This window comes from Hippocampus guttulatus, chromosome 2 (assembly GCF_054856545.1).
Source record: "Hippocampus guttulatus isolate MCC_2025c chromosome 2, RoL_Hgut_1.0, whole genome shotgun sequence".
Classification (NCBI taxonomy): Eukaryota; Metazoa; Chordata; class Actinopteri; order Syngnathiformes; family Syngnathidae; genus Hippocampus; species Hippocampus guttulatus.
The window spans coordinates 31,371,794-31,386,621 of record NC_141262.1 but is presented as its reverse complement, the minus strand read 5'-3'; positions in this window follow the sequence as shown (position 1 = coordinate 31,386,621).

Genomic DNA, 14,828 nt, shown 5'->3' with positions numbered 1-14,828 from the left:
TGGGTTGATGGTCATCCTTCTTGGTGCAGGCATTAAATCAGTCATGAAGATGCCATTTTATATAACCAGTGTTCACACTCATAGACTGTTTAGAGTCTTCAAAGAAGCTAATACGTGTTTTTGGAACGCTACTGATGACTCTAAATTAGGGCTGAGAAATGTTAAAAATAATACATTAATACATCTATATATACGTGTGTGTGTGTGTGTGTGTGTCTGTTTTTCTTTTTTACCTCCATATTGCAATTGCAATTTTATTATGCAATTAATCTTTCAAGGTCCTCTTCCCATGTATTTTTTTCTTTTAACAAACACAAGCAATACATTTATCTATTCATCTGTGGAACAACAGACAGTGTCAAATGTATTTGACATAAATGTTTTCACCTTATTGGTTAAGATAAAAATAAAAGTCAAAATAACAATAAAACTAATATGAAAGACAGCCTATCCACTTCAAGTAGAGATATTAACTTCCTAAACACCTTCGGCCCTATTTTAAAAACTGCATTACATCACCTGAGCTAAAACTTAAGACCTGGTTTCATCTGTCAAGTCAAGTCAACTGTATTTATAGAGCACTTTCAAACAGCCATCGCTGCATACAAAGTGCTGTACATGGAGCAATTTAACATATACAATAAACACCTGGTCTAAAGTGGAGTCTACTTTCTGTCACTAAATTGTGAGGCGCGATGGGTGCATCTAATAAAAAAAATGCCCTCGGTCCACCTGAACGCCCAGCCAGGCGTGATAGGGGCCGCCAGATTCCCAAACACGGTAAACCACACCTGCCCTGGCATGAAAATTAAGATGCACCAGTTTTTACACCAAGCGCACGTGCTCTCATCGACAAAAATAGGGCCCTTTACCTTACAATCTTTGAAGCGCTCATTTCAATAACTTCCAAAATTCTACCAAACAAGAGTGTCGTAAACATAAATCAGTCAGTTAGAAGGCGAATTTAATGAATGCAAACAAATCCCTGGCTCTATCACTTCAATTTTTCATATTTCGTGAAACATATGTAAACGTGGACTGCACTGCGTAGGCACTGAAATTAAACTATATCAATAAATCAAAAGATATGCATGTATATAAAAAAAATAAAGACCACTGATCAACAGAAGTGAAACAAAACCCGCCCCCCCAACCAACAAATTGCAGCCTTTCCAAGTTGAAAGTTGCATTTTACAACATTGCAGTGTCAATTTCAGATCTATATCTGACCCTAACAAGGACAACCACGATACAAAATGGATGGAGTTGAGCAAAAGTTCGCTTTCAAAACTCCATTGGGAAAATTAAGAAAATATATAAAAAACTGTGTGAAACCCAACAAGTTATTAGGATATGGTTGATACTCGCTTTATTAACTAGCCCCTATCGGGTAATCAAAATGTTCGAAACATCGTTGGGGTTGATGGCATGCAGTTCAACACCGTTACAATAATAAACATCCTGTATTGTAAATTAATACCTCTCACAGATGAAGATTATTCAGCTGCGCCAAATGAAATGTCGGCAGACTTTGTTACGATGCCTCACATTTTGAATACGTACTATTTTTAGCGAGGTCTTCTGCAGTTGCTTTTTTTCCTTGTGGTATCTAGAGAGAGCGTGGCCTGGGGATCATACTGCATGCTGGGTAGCCTTAAAACTGCCTGTGTGATGATAGATGAAGCAGTGCTTCTCTCCTGAGACAGCCAGTGTCCTCGGTGACTATGAAAAATGCTGGAAGGACTGCATTAGGCAGCAACGTGACAATATCCACATTTTGAGAAAGTCAATTGTGCTGCGATGACCCTTCTGTTCAGAAAGCTGAACATCTTCATCAAAACAGCCAGAGGAAAAAAAAGTGTCGATCTAAAATAAAGTACCGGTACATATGGAAAAATTAAATTAAAAACATTCAAATCTTACAATTGAAAATACCCGGAAGGATGCAGTAATACACTTCAGAAGAATTCGTTACATTAAATGGTTGACAGTAATGAACGATTAAGATAAGATAAGATAAGATATCCTTTATTTATTACAACTCATTACATGATACGGACTCAAGTCATGAATGATTAATCAAGCAGGGTTGGACTACACCCATTTCCCACTGCATGGTTTCCCACTTTTCCTTTGTCAACCTACGAGCAACTATTATTTTCTAGGTGATGTAACCTACTGCAAAAAATACAGTAAAATTATTGGTCGTCTTAACATTTGCAGACTGTGTTGTCTTGCCTTGCTGCAGAATGAAACGCCGCAGTGTTGCGTTTCCTTTGTGCCCGCGAACTCTTCTCGAATAAGATTTGTCTCCCTACCAAGGTAAAGTAAATACCGGAGACTCTCAATCGTCTCCATTGTTGTTGTTTGTTGCAAGTCTCATTTGAACAGAGGCGTTCAATGTGCCAATTTTTTTTGTCTTTCAACTCGACTACTCTGAAGTGGAAATCTGAAAAGTCTAAACTTGCCAAGTACAGAGACGACTGAAAAGTACTGTGTGCAGGGAACATGCAGCTAGAATCTTATCATGCCATTTTGGACAGTTCTATTCTTGGCATAGTTTGATGTATTTGGCGTGGAAGAACTTGAGAGTCCTGACATCAACCCCTAACAAATGGGAGGTTGTGAATCAAGTCCTCACTCAAGTCTTAACTATCAACACACAATTTAAAAAGAAATGTTACATGGTTGGAAATGGGTATATTTGTACCTTGTTTGTGGACAAATGGTGAGCCCATGAAGGCCTAAACACTTTCAAAATTAATGATCTCCATCTCCAAGCTAAATTCTAATATGTGGTCCATGAAATGTTATTTATTCCCACAAGTCTATAGTGTACTGTTAATTTCTTACCGTTTTTCCTGGTTGCACGGCTTCCATTTTTATTTTTTTTTTTGTCCAATCAGATTTCAGCTTCTGTGTTGTCTTGTCAATTCAATCTTTCCAGGGCCTTTAGAATCAAAGTGCCTGGAGATTCATTTAAACCAACGGTGCCTAAACTTTTTGGAACAAAGATCTACTTTTCGATCAACCCTTACCGACACACACACACACACACACACACACACACACACACACACACACACACACACACACGCACACGCACACGCACACGCACACGCACACGTACACGTACACGTACACGCACAAGCACACGTATACGCACACGCACACATACACACACACGTCCACACACATGCACACGCACACGTACACGCACACGCACACGCACACACGCCATGATGAGAAACAGCCTGAAACCGAGGCATGCAATGCACTTTTGCAGCCTGTTAACTATCGTAGCTCACACGTACCGTTTTAAAGTGCTTCCCTGGGCCCTCCTAGATTCCTATTCTTTGACCGTGCCCTCGGTGAATTGTACACGAAGCAAACTCTGAATGAGAATAATGACGATAAAAGATATTGCGCAACAGCTCTGATCACAAGCTGCAATTGCAGACTGCTGAGTGCAAACAACTTCCGGTGACGTCATCACGCGCCACCATAAATTCAAGATTTACCTGCTTTATTTTATTTTTTAAATATTTATGTTGTGAAAAGGAGACTGATAGGATGATTATGGTGCAGCGTACATTAACACAAAACATATATTAAGATAAGAAAACCTTTATTAGTCTCGCAATGGAGAAATTCCAGATTCACTTACTAACATGTACAAAGACACACAAATGGTTGTTTGTTTTTTTTCTCCTCGACACTCTTCGGATCTACTTGGGACCTGTTTTAGATCTACCGGTAGATCAGGATCGACGTAATGGGCACCCCTGATTCAAACACTATTAGCAGTGTCGCAGTTTCTAGAACCAATCGGATTTCAAATTTGCTGGCCCTCAATGATGTCAGTCTATTTCCGTCCTCTGATTGTTTGGTCAAAAGAAAACCTCTTCCAGGCGACTTCGACTAACAAAACACATCTGCAGCAAATGTGTGGTCAACAAACATTTTGGTGTTGAATTTTTATTTTGAGTAGATTTTTAGATTTTGGTCATATCATTTGATAAATATTGATTTGTAGATGGCACTATTGTGTGCTGTTACATTGCATAATTTTGTGTAGTATTGATGGGGTGTATAACTGTGCCATGATAGTGGTGGTATTCAGAGGTGGATATTAGACAGCCTGATCGAAAGTATCCACTTCCAAACCCATTTGGCAAGTCTGACCAAACCTAAATATTTCCTTTGACTTAGCACGGATGCCATCCTGAAACCCCAATAGGCTATTTAAAAAGAACATGACTTTGTGTATCTCGTCAAGGTGTGACCGGGCTGGGCCCAGTTGACCTTGGAGGTCTATCCCACACAAGCACCTGAGTGTGGCCACGCACGCCGCTTTCTCTGCAGATAAATAGGCTCCGATCCTGGCCCCGGACTGTAGTCAGCCTCTTCATAGTGGGTCGATACCCAGCATCTTCTTCTTGGATGCAAAGTTACATTAAATCTTCAATGAAAAAACATCACCGCCGCTGAAAGCCAGCTGCAATTATCCGGTAAGGGGTGCCAGCCGACTTTGCACTTCCCACAGAGATGCCTTTAGTACAAGGCATCTCTGACAGCATGATTACAGTCTTTGTAATCGGAAATTACTGTAAAGGCTGTGGGGGATCGAACATGTGAGAATTAGCCTGCTTATCAGAAAGAGGCTGTTCACACATTCACAAGAACAATGATGTCAAACCATGCAAACGAGGTTGTCTTTCTTTTACAGTCAATGAAGGGATTAAAGCGTATTATGAGAAAATTCTTTGTGAGAAGTACTAGTATTGTCTGGACTTGCGCATCAAAGCGCCGAATCATTTCAGAGCTAGGCAGCCGCAACCCATCCATCCATCCATCTTCTACCGCTTATCCGGGGCCGGGTCGCGGGGGCAACAGCTTTAGCAGGGAAGCCCAGACTTCCCTCTCCCTAGCTACTTCTTCCAGCTCTCCCCGGGGGATCCCGAGGCGTTCCCAGGCCAGCTGGGTGACATAGTCACTCCAGCGTGTCCTGGGTCTTCCTCGGGGTCTCCTCCCGGTGGGACATGCCCGGAACACCTCACCAGGGAGGCGTTCAGGAGGCATCCGAATCAGATGCCCAAGCCACCTCATCTGGCTCCTCTCGATGTGGAGGAGAAGCGGCTCGACTCTGAGCCCCTCCCGGATGACCGAGCTTCTCACCTTATCTCTAAGGGAGAGCGGAGAAAACTCATTTCGGCCGCTTGTATCCGGGATCTCGTTCTTTCGGTCACGACCCATAGCTCGTGACCATAGGGTTGGAACGTAGATCGACCGGTAAATTGAGAGCTTCGCCCTTTGGCTCAGCTCCTTCTTCACCACGACAGACCGATACAACGTCCGCATCACAGCAGACGCTGCACCGATCCGCCTGTCGATCTCTCGCTCCCTCCTGCCCTCACTCGTGAACAAGACCCCAAGATACTTAAACTCCTCCACTTGGGGCAAGATCTCTCCCCCGACCCGGAGGGGGCACTCCACCCTTTTCCGACTGAGGACCATGGTTTCAGATTTGGAGGTGCTGATTTTCATCCCAACCACTTCACACTCGGCTGCGAAACGCTCCAGTGAGAGTTGGAGAGCCCCGTTTGAAGGAGCCAACAGCACCACATCATCTGCAAAAAGCAGGGATGCAATACTGAGGCCCCCAAAACGGACCCCCTCAACGCTTCGGCTGCGCCTAGAAATTCTGTCCATAAAGGTTATGAACAGAATCAGCGACAAAGGGCAGCCTTGGTGGAGTCCTAACCCCACTGGAAACGATTCCGACTTACTGCCGGCAATGCGAACCAAACTCTGACATCGGTGGTATAGTGACCGAATAGCCCGTATCAGGGGGTTCGGTACCCCATACCCACGAAGCACCCCCCACAGAACTCCCCGAGGGACACGGTCAAACGCCTTCTCCAAGTCCACAAAACACATGTAGACTGGTTGGGCGAATTCCCACATACCCTCGAGGACCCTGCTAAGGGTGTAGAGCTGGTCCACTGTTCCCCGGCCGGGACGAAAACCACACTGCTCCTCCTCAATCTGAGGCTCGACTTCCTGACGGACCCTCCTCTCCAGCACCCCTGAATAGACCTTACCAGGGAGGCTGAGGAGTGTGATCCCTCTGTAGTTGGAACACACCCTCCGGTCCCCCTTTTTAAAAAGAGGGACTACCACCCCAGTCTGCCAATCCAGAGGCACTCTCCCCGTTGACCACGCGATGTTGCAGAGGCGTGTCAACCAGGACAGCCCCACAACATCCAGAGCCTTGAGGAACTCCGGGCGGATCTCATCCACCCCTGGGGCCCTGCCACCGAGGAGCTTTTTAACCACATCGGTGACTTCAACCACAGAGATAGGAGAGCCCACCTCAGGGTCCTCAGACTCTGCTTCCTCCAAGGAAGACGTGTTGGTGGAGTTGAGGAGGTCTTCGAAGTACTCTGCCCACCGGTTCACAACGTCCCGAGTCGAAGTCAGCAGTGCCCCATCCCCACTGTACACAGTGTTAGTGGTGCACTGCTTCCCCCTCCTGAGACGTCGGATGATGGACCAGAACTTCCTCGAAGCCGTCCGGAAGTCGGCTTCCATGGCCTCACCGAACTCTTCCCACGCTCGGGTTTTTGCCTTGGCGACCACCGAAGCTCCGTTCCGCTTGGCCAGTCGATACCCGTCAGCTGCCTCTGGGGTCCCACAGGCCATAAAGGCTCGATAGGACTCCTTCTTTAGCTTGACGGCATCCCTTACTGCTGGTGTCCACCAGCGAGTACGAGGGTTGCCGCCACGACAGGCACCAACCACCTTACGGCCACACCTCAGATTGGCCGCCTCAACAATAGAGGCACGGAACATGGTCCAGTCGGACTCAATGCCCCCCGTCTCCCCCGGAACATGGGAAAAGCTCTGTCGGAGGTGGGAGTTGAAACTCCTTCTGACAGGGGATTCCGCCAGACGCTCCCAACAAACCCTCACAATACGTTTGGGTCTGCCAGGACGGACCGGCATCTTCCCCCACCATCGGAGCCTACTCACCACCAGGTGCTCCGATGGTGCAGCCGCAACCGAAAGATGAAATATTCAACTTGTCGCTTTCATGTGGAAAAACATCCAAGCTCCAAGACGAGGTGCTTGCAGCATGGTCTCCATAAATATCCCAGGGTTTTTTTTTTCCTGCACACTCATCTAAATTTAGATGAGTGACATGTCAGAGTTGAATAAGCACAAGGGAAGTGAATGGAAATGTGGCTGACGAATGACAAGACCTGTGGTCTTCCACCTCAGGCTTACCGCTTAGTGATTAGCACATTTTATAATCGTGATAGCCAGATAGTACTATGCTCAGAACTAACACTAAATTGCTGTACACGTGTAACAATTTTGAATATATTTACCAAAAGCGAGAGACCCCCACACAAATTCACTTAACTGGTGAGAAAAGGTTTTATTTTGTAAAAATAAGCTATTTTTGTTCATCTATCTTTGTCAGTGACGTATAGCGACAGACAGAACCCTTAAATGCACTTTCACTATATGTTAGAGGGCACAATCAACCTGCATATCCACCTGTCAGCATGACAATTCCTGCAAGTGTATCAGCTTTGTGTTGAGCTAAATTTGTGTCTGAATTGAGACTACGTGTGTCTATATTTCAGTAGAAATACTTTCTGATGTTGTTGTTTAATGGTGTGCTGTGATATTTTTCTATTGTAAGAGATGTCCTTTGGCGCAATAATGGTTGGAAATCAGTCCTGTAAATAATATAAATCAAAGCCCCTGCCAAGTGAAAATAAATGTCTTGTAAATTTGACACACCACAGAAAAGAACGTTGTTAACAACTCCGTCAAATCTGAATGATCGCCAAGCACGTCTATAAAATGAGGCTTCAGAATTCAAGCCCTTCTCACTGCCCTAAAACACTGTCGGCAGGTCCGATGGTTGCAATGAAACCTCGCCGTGCTCAAATGTCAACTGTCTATCAAGTAACTTCTATGACCTGGAAAAATGGATGCTGCTTGCATCTTGTCTATAACAACATTTGCGGCGCAAATATCTACTTGCTTAAAGCCTCCGGTGGCTGAAATCTATCCAAAAGGTCATCATGGGCCTTTCCAGGGTGCAACAACGAGGCACTCTAAAGCAGGCACTCCAGCATGAAGCCCTTGTCCATACGTTGACTTGATGCTTTTGGTCATTATGAGTTGCCATTTACAGGCAACAATAGCGTGTTTTAAAGCCAGAAGATTGCTGAAGGGAAGATGCATTTTCGGGGTGTAGTCAGAGAGAGCTAGCTAATTGCATGTTGCAATTAGACATAAGCACAGACGTGGAAAAAGGCACCCACGTTCTTATTAGGGCCTTATTGATATGGATTTTATTTCGGGCGATGCCAATTTGGCGAAATAAAATTCCGATAACCGATTTATTGGCCATTAAATTTTAAAAACGATATAATGAATGAAATAAATTCTTTTTGCATCCCTTGAGCTTTGTTTGTTTGTATGTTTGTTTATTGAACATATTAAATATACAATACAGCAACAAATTAGCAAGAAATAAAGGCAAGCAAAATATAAAAAAGGAAAAGAAAATAGTCATCATCACAAATTATATGTTCAAAGGAGTAGGAAGAAGTAAAAAAAACGTATCTAGTCCTACCCCATGTTATATAATATATGAATTGATTATTTATCAATACAGACAAAGGAAATAGTCTACATATTTCCCTCTCCCTACCCAGTGTTTTCCTTTCTGAACTCTGACTGTAAATGTCCCCATTGTGGGACAAATAAAGGATATCTTATCTTATATCAACAAATGCTTTTACCTACAGCATATGTGTGCTATACTTATCTATTTATACAACTTTCGGTTTGTTGTACATACTCATTCTAGCACATTTATATGTCGATTTTCTCATATTCATAACGGGTACTGCATTTCATTTCGTTTATCAATGTAATTCTAATGTATTTCTATGTTTTTAAATGTATCAAATTTGATCAGCTTAATTCTGATTTGTGTAGTTTTCTTGTACTACTCTCTTGAATTTGTTTTTGAATTCAGAAAGCGAGTTACTCATTTTCAGGTCCGTTTCAAAAGTATTCCACAGATTTACACCTGTTACAGAGGTTGCAACAATAAACATCTAAAGGACAGGCAGAGCATTTGAATGTTTTGTAATAATTTGTCAAAAGTATTTAACTTTCTAACAGAGAGAAAAACCATTAAAAATGGCCCGGTGTTTCTCTTTTTTTTGGGATGCGGAAGATGTTTGAATGCAATTTTCTTTGTCTTATGTTGTCACGTGTAAATATGTTAAAAAAAAAGCCCAAAAAACAACAAACACAACAATCAACCGATTCATTTTACAGGGTCAAGTAAAGCTAAGTTACTTTGAGAAAAAAAGAAGAGTTGAATGTGTATATTCAATTTTAATCCATCTCCTGAACACATCTCATTAAACATCAAAGGATCAAAGGTTTTGACCCCGGAACACTTTCATTATTTGTTGAGGCAAAAAGTTCAAATAAATGGGAAGTGGATCAGGAACGGGTTGTGTTTGACCGTCGGCCTTTCATTGTCCCTGCAATGTTTTTTTTAACTGGGACACGGTGCATTGCAAGGTAATTGAAAGCCTCTGTACGTTGAGGACTTTATTTATTTATTTTTTCTTCGGCCTGATTCTGCCAAGTCCACTGTGTGGGAGCACAAGTGGAAGAACTCACAAATGAATCCAGGGAAAGGAATGACAAAAAATTGTGACGAGTGTCATCATCATCAACCCTGACAGACGAGTGGGAGCCGAATCCCGCATGAGGCCTTGCTGCCAGGGTGCAACAGCGGGAAGAGGAGCAGTCTAATTGGCGTCAAACTCTCCTCGGCAATATTTACGCTGAGTCTCCCAGCTTCCAGCGTCCGACCTCGCACGGGATTTATGTTATTGACGGTGTAAGGGTTGAGTTCTTATGCGCAAAAAACCGGGTCGAGTGTCACACACTTTTATTGTAACCTGTCTTCAATTATTATCTTTTTTTAAGAGTCGATATCAATGGTAGGAAGTAAAAAAGTACAACTACTTGTTTGTTGTACTTACCTGTATGAAGATTTTTCAGGCATCTGCGTTGTACTTTAGACTCTTACTCTGTACATTTGCAAACACATACCTGGACCGTACATCGTATTCCTTACTTGTAGTCACAAAAGGTTTGTTTCAAACTTCAAAGATGACATAATTGACTGTAAAACTTATTGGTGCATTTTAAGTTTGTACCGGGTACTTATTATATATTATGTACATATTCAGAGGTCGTACTTTTTAGTTTTTCTTAAGTTGAATAGTATTTATATTTTTACCAGAGTCATTTTACAGAAGTATCTGTACTTCTAATTCAGGATAGAATGTGAGCACTTCTGACACATTAGACCCAATGCATGAACTGTATTCCAAAATATGATTTTAAAAAGATAATTATGCATCTGTTTGAAGGCAAAGTAATAAAACATCCCATGTGTAAATGTAGTATTTTTGATACAACTATTATATTGGATGTGATTATTTCCCCACATTATTGCATGCACAAACACATCAACACTGACAGGTGACACTCTATAATGCTGACTTCAGCAGTGCTTGACTTGTCCATTTGTTTGGCGCCCGATGTGCTCTCTCAGCTCGGTCTGTTGGCGCCTGCGCTGAGTTACTGCCACCGACACAAATTCAATGACATTCTCAGAGTGCTCAGGCACCAGCATTCATTGTAAGTTATCACTGTAAGCATCCAGGAAGCCACCCTGAGTCTATTCAGCAGACTTCCCTCTGCACTGCAGTCTGTGAAGCTACACACACACACACACACTCACACACACATACCCGTGGGCATGTCTGTAAATTATGCCGGTCCGTCATTTGTCAGCGGCCATGACACCTGTCCGTCATCCTGAGCGCGTCATGCCACTGGTGCACGGAGATGCATTCTAGTTGAGATCTCAATTAGCATTTCACGATCTGCACATGCTTTGTAAATTAGCTGCTATCTGTTTGCTCAATTTTTACCAGTTAGCACCACACAATCCTTTTGTAAATTCAGAACTGAGAGCATTGTTCAAATGTGGAAACAGTTCAAGCGTGAACTGCTGATTGGTTTAGATTTTAGAATATATGGCTGCAAATGGAACTTAATGAGAGGGGAAGGCGCTGTGCCTCCCTAAGAGTAGTGCACGGGTGTCATGAGTTGATTTCCGAATGTACCCCGTTGATAGTCGCGTTTTTCCTCATTACAATTTAAAAAAAAAGGTGTGTGTATGTGTGTGTGCATGTATAAGGTAAGATAAGAAAACCTTTATTAGTCTGGCAATGGAGAAATTCCCAATTCACAGCAGCAAAGTTATGAATGGAAGAAGTAGAACAACAAAATATAGGAGCTGCTGGAAAGGCAGCCACTCTCGCTGCGCCATTTTGAAGTCAAAATAACACAACACAACACAAAGGACACAGATCTGCATACACTTTGTTGTTTGAAGCAGTTATAGATGAAAGAGGAGAGGATCAAAGTGTCCTTTCACCAGTGGATCAGAGACGTCATGCTGAAAATGTGCACACGTCTGCTACAAGCTAAGTTTTGAAAGCAAACACGAAGCTGTAGCGTCCATTGACGAAAAAGAGATTGGCTCACATCTCCTGTCCCATGTAAATCCACTTCAATTCCAAGCCGCGACTCCCAGTTCCGCATCCGCATCGGCGCTCCGCGCTAACGCTCCTTCCTTCTCATCGTCGGCTCCTCAAGCCTTACATCCATCCAGCCGCAGACCGTTCAACAGCACCGATCTCTCCGCTGAACAAAGCGGGGCTGTGAAAAATGCTGCCCATTACAGGCGCAAGACACAAGCGCCCCGGGACTGTCCAGCAACGACGGTCAAATGGCGCCGACATTCCTCCCAGTCAAAAACAGTGCTGGTATACCCATGCTGCCGAGAAGGCGCAACCACCAAGCACAGAGTCTCCTCCTTGATGAATGTCGTGGCCAAAAAATGCTGAAAAAAGTCCACATCAGGTCCACATGACGTAACAATCTTCTTAACAATATTTGATTAAAATAATGGGTGTCTTCCCCCATATTTAGTCGAGCCTGTATAACATTCTTATACCCGCAGTAAACCGGGCGCGTCCTTGGAGCCACCTGAGAGTCTTGATACACTGTTTACTGGAGACGGGTTGATACAAGCTAAGAATCAGTTTAGGAGACACTGAAGTCTCGACGTCGCACCATAGTCTCGGTACCGCCCTTCTGATGAAATAAATACAGTATGTCGTGTGTCCTTGGTGTGAGCGCACCCGTGATCGACAGACATTATCTGTAAACTATGGGTGGCCAGAATAGTCTGCAAATAAAACCTTCGAAGGTACTGTTCATCGTCTCCAGCCTGTATTTGGATAACCAACATCCTCACCATCCGAAATCAACGAACACGCGGAGGAAAGAAGGCCACTCTCCTCCAACAATATATATATACTGTATATATATCTGTATACATTCATTCTCCAAACCCCTTTATCCTCACTAGGGTCGCGGGGGGTGCTGGAGCCTATCCCAGCTGTCTTCAGGACACCCTGAACCGGTTGCCAGCCAATCGCAGGGCACACAGAAATGAACAACCATTCACACTCACGTTCACACCTAGGGACAATTTGGAGTGTTCAATCAGCCAGCCATGCATGTTTTTGGAAGGTGAGAGGAAACCGGAGGAGAAAACCCACGCAAGCACGGGGAGAACATGCAAACTCCACACAGGAATTGAACCTGGTACCTCTGCACTGTGAAGCTGATGTGCTAACCACTCGACTACCGGGCCGCACACACACACACACACACACACACACACACTTGCTTTACTTTTTGTACAATATAGTTTTTGTCAGACTTTCTGGATGGATTAATTACAAAACTGATGCTCAGCTGTATTTGGAGGAAAGCCACATGCCACCACAAAGATGCCACAACTAGACAGGGTACAAACCATGAACTTTGGAGACTACATATGATCCCTGTGGGCACAATTATGTACTATTGAGGGACAATAACGGTCTGTACCTCTCCAGTATTTTGTGACTGTGTGTAGTTGTAAAGGCAAGTACAAGGCTTCTAATAAGGCAGAAAGTCCCAATGCCCCAATTGGAGTGGAGTTCATTGCACTGACCTAGACTCCTGTGAGAACAAGAGTCCACATGGACTAGAAAAAAATATACTCGATACTGCATTTGAGCAGGTGTACTCAACTTTTTTTTTTTTTTTTCAATTTAATGCCTCGACTCTGCACAGCTATAGCGAGGCTCATTTACTATACAACCAAAGTGTCTTTGACTTGTCATTTTCACCCTCATTACCCTTTCCTTCTCTCAAGGACTGCTCTGGAGAATACAGACGCTCAATTAGGCTGTTCTGACCAGAAATCCCATCCCTCATAAATCAGCTTTCAGGGCTTCTCCTGATCAGTGGCAAGAGCATCTCTCCAAGCAGGACAGCAGCTGTTATCAATCAGAGGAGTATATTGCATGGGGTAAAATATAGCCGTACACGATACTATAAATTCGGATCAACGAAGGAACAGCTGTGGTGTCATTGGAGAGTGAACAAGGACATGCAAACTTTGATTTGAATATAACGTCACACTTATAATCAACAGTTATCGCCAAACTCAGCTGCGTGCTACTTCTATCATAACAATGTAATGCGGCCTATGCATATCCTACCTTTAGGCGCGACTCGATAAAACTTCCACAATGAGCTTTGGGGGTTGTTCCTTTTTTGGAAGAATGTCAGAGTCGCAGCAAAATAAAGACCCACTTTTAACATCTTGCTACTTAACAAGGGTGGTGGGAAAACCTGACTCCTAATGCAGTGACAGCGCAATCCCTCCATATGGGGTGGGTAATCTCTGTAATAAATAATTAGCATTTGATTTGACTCCAAGGTAACCAAAAGAGGGAAACGAAGGGGTGGGAGTAAGGTTTAATTAAGGCAAATCGTTCATCCAGCCCATGTGTGATGTGAACATCAGAGTCACACTAAGATGTTCGAAAGAACCTTCTTTCTCGCTCTCTTTGATTGTCAGCATCTGCTTTTTTTTCATGAAGTGGCGCTGGAATCATGACTACACCACATAAAAAAGTCAATCAATGTAAGTCAAACAGTGCAAATCACTTACGCATCAATAAAACTAACACGGTCTGAACACATAGCAGCTGCAGTGTGGATCACAAAAATGCAGATTCAGATCAACAGAAATTGCTGGCAACAACAAGCCAGGAAAACCAGAAATGAACAGAAACCACTTACAAACTGCAAGCTAAATTTGACACCCAAAAGTATACAAAATGAAATGGTAAAAAATCATACACATGAAACTTAAAGTAGTCCAAAATGACTTGAGAACCAAAATACTAAAGAAGAATCTAGTGAAATAAGAGCGTCTATAAACGTGGGTGAAGACATCTAGAAAATACTACTTGAGCATAAACAGTGAGCAAGGTCAATAAACCGACAAGAGATGAGGGAGTCCTTAAATACATGGCAGGCTTGATTGATTTTAGAGTGTGTAACTATTTTGTGTGCATGAAGTAGTAATTGGTCTGCACGAAATAGTAATTTGTGTGCACAAATAAGAATTCTGTGTGTGCACATCCCCCCCCCAAATGTCATGTCTGGGGCTCTGTAAATATTAAAGGATAACGTATTGCAAGGGGTGGCCCGGTGGGCCAGTGGTTAGTGTGTTGACCTCACAATGCAGAGGTACCGGGTTCAATTCCAACTCCAGTCCTGTGTGGAGT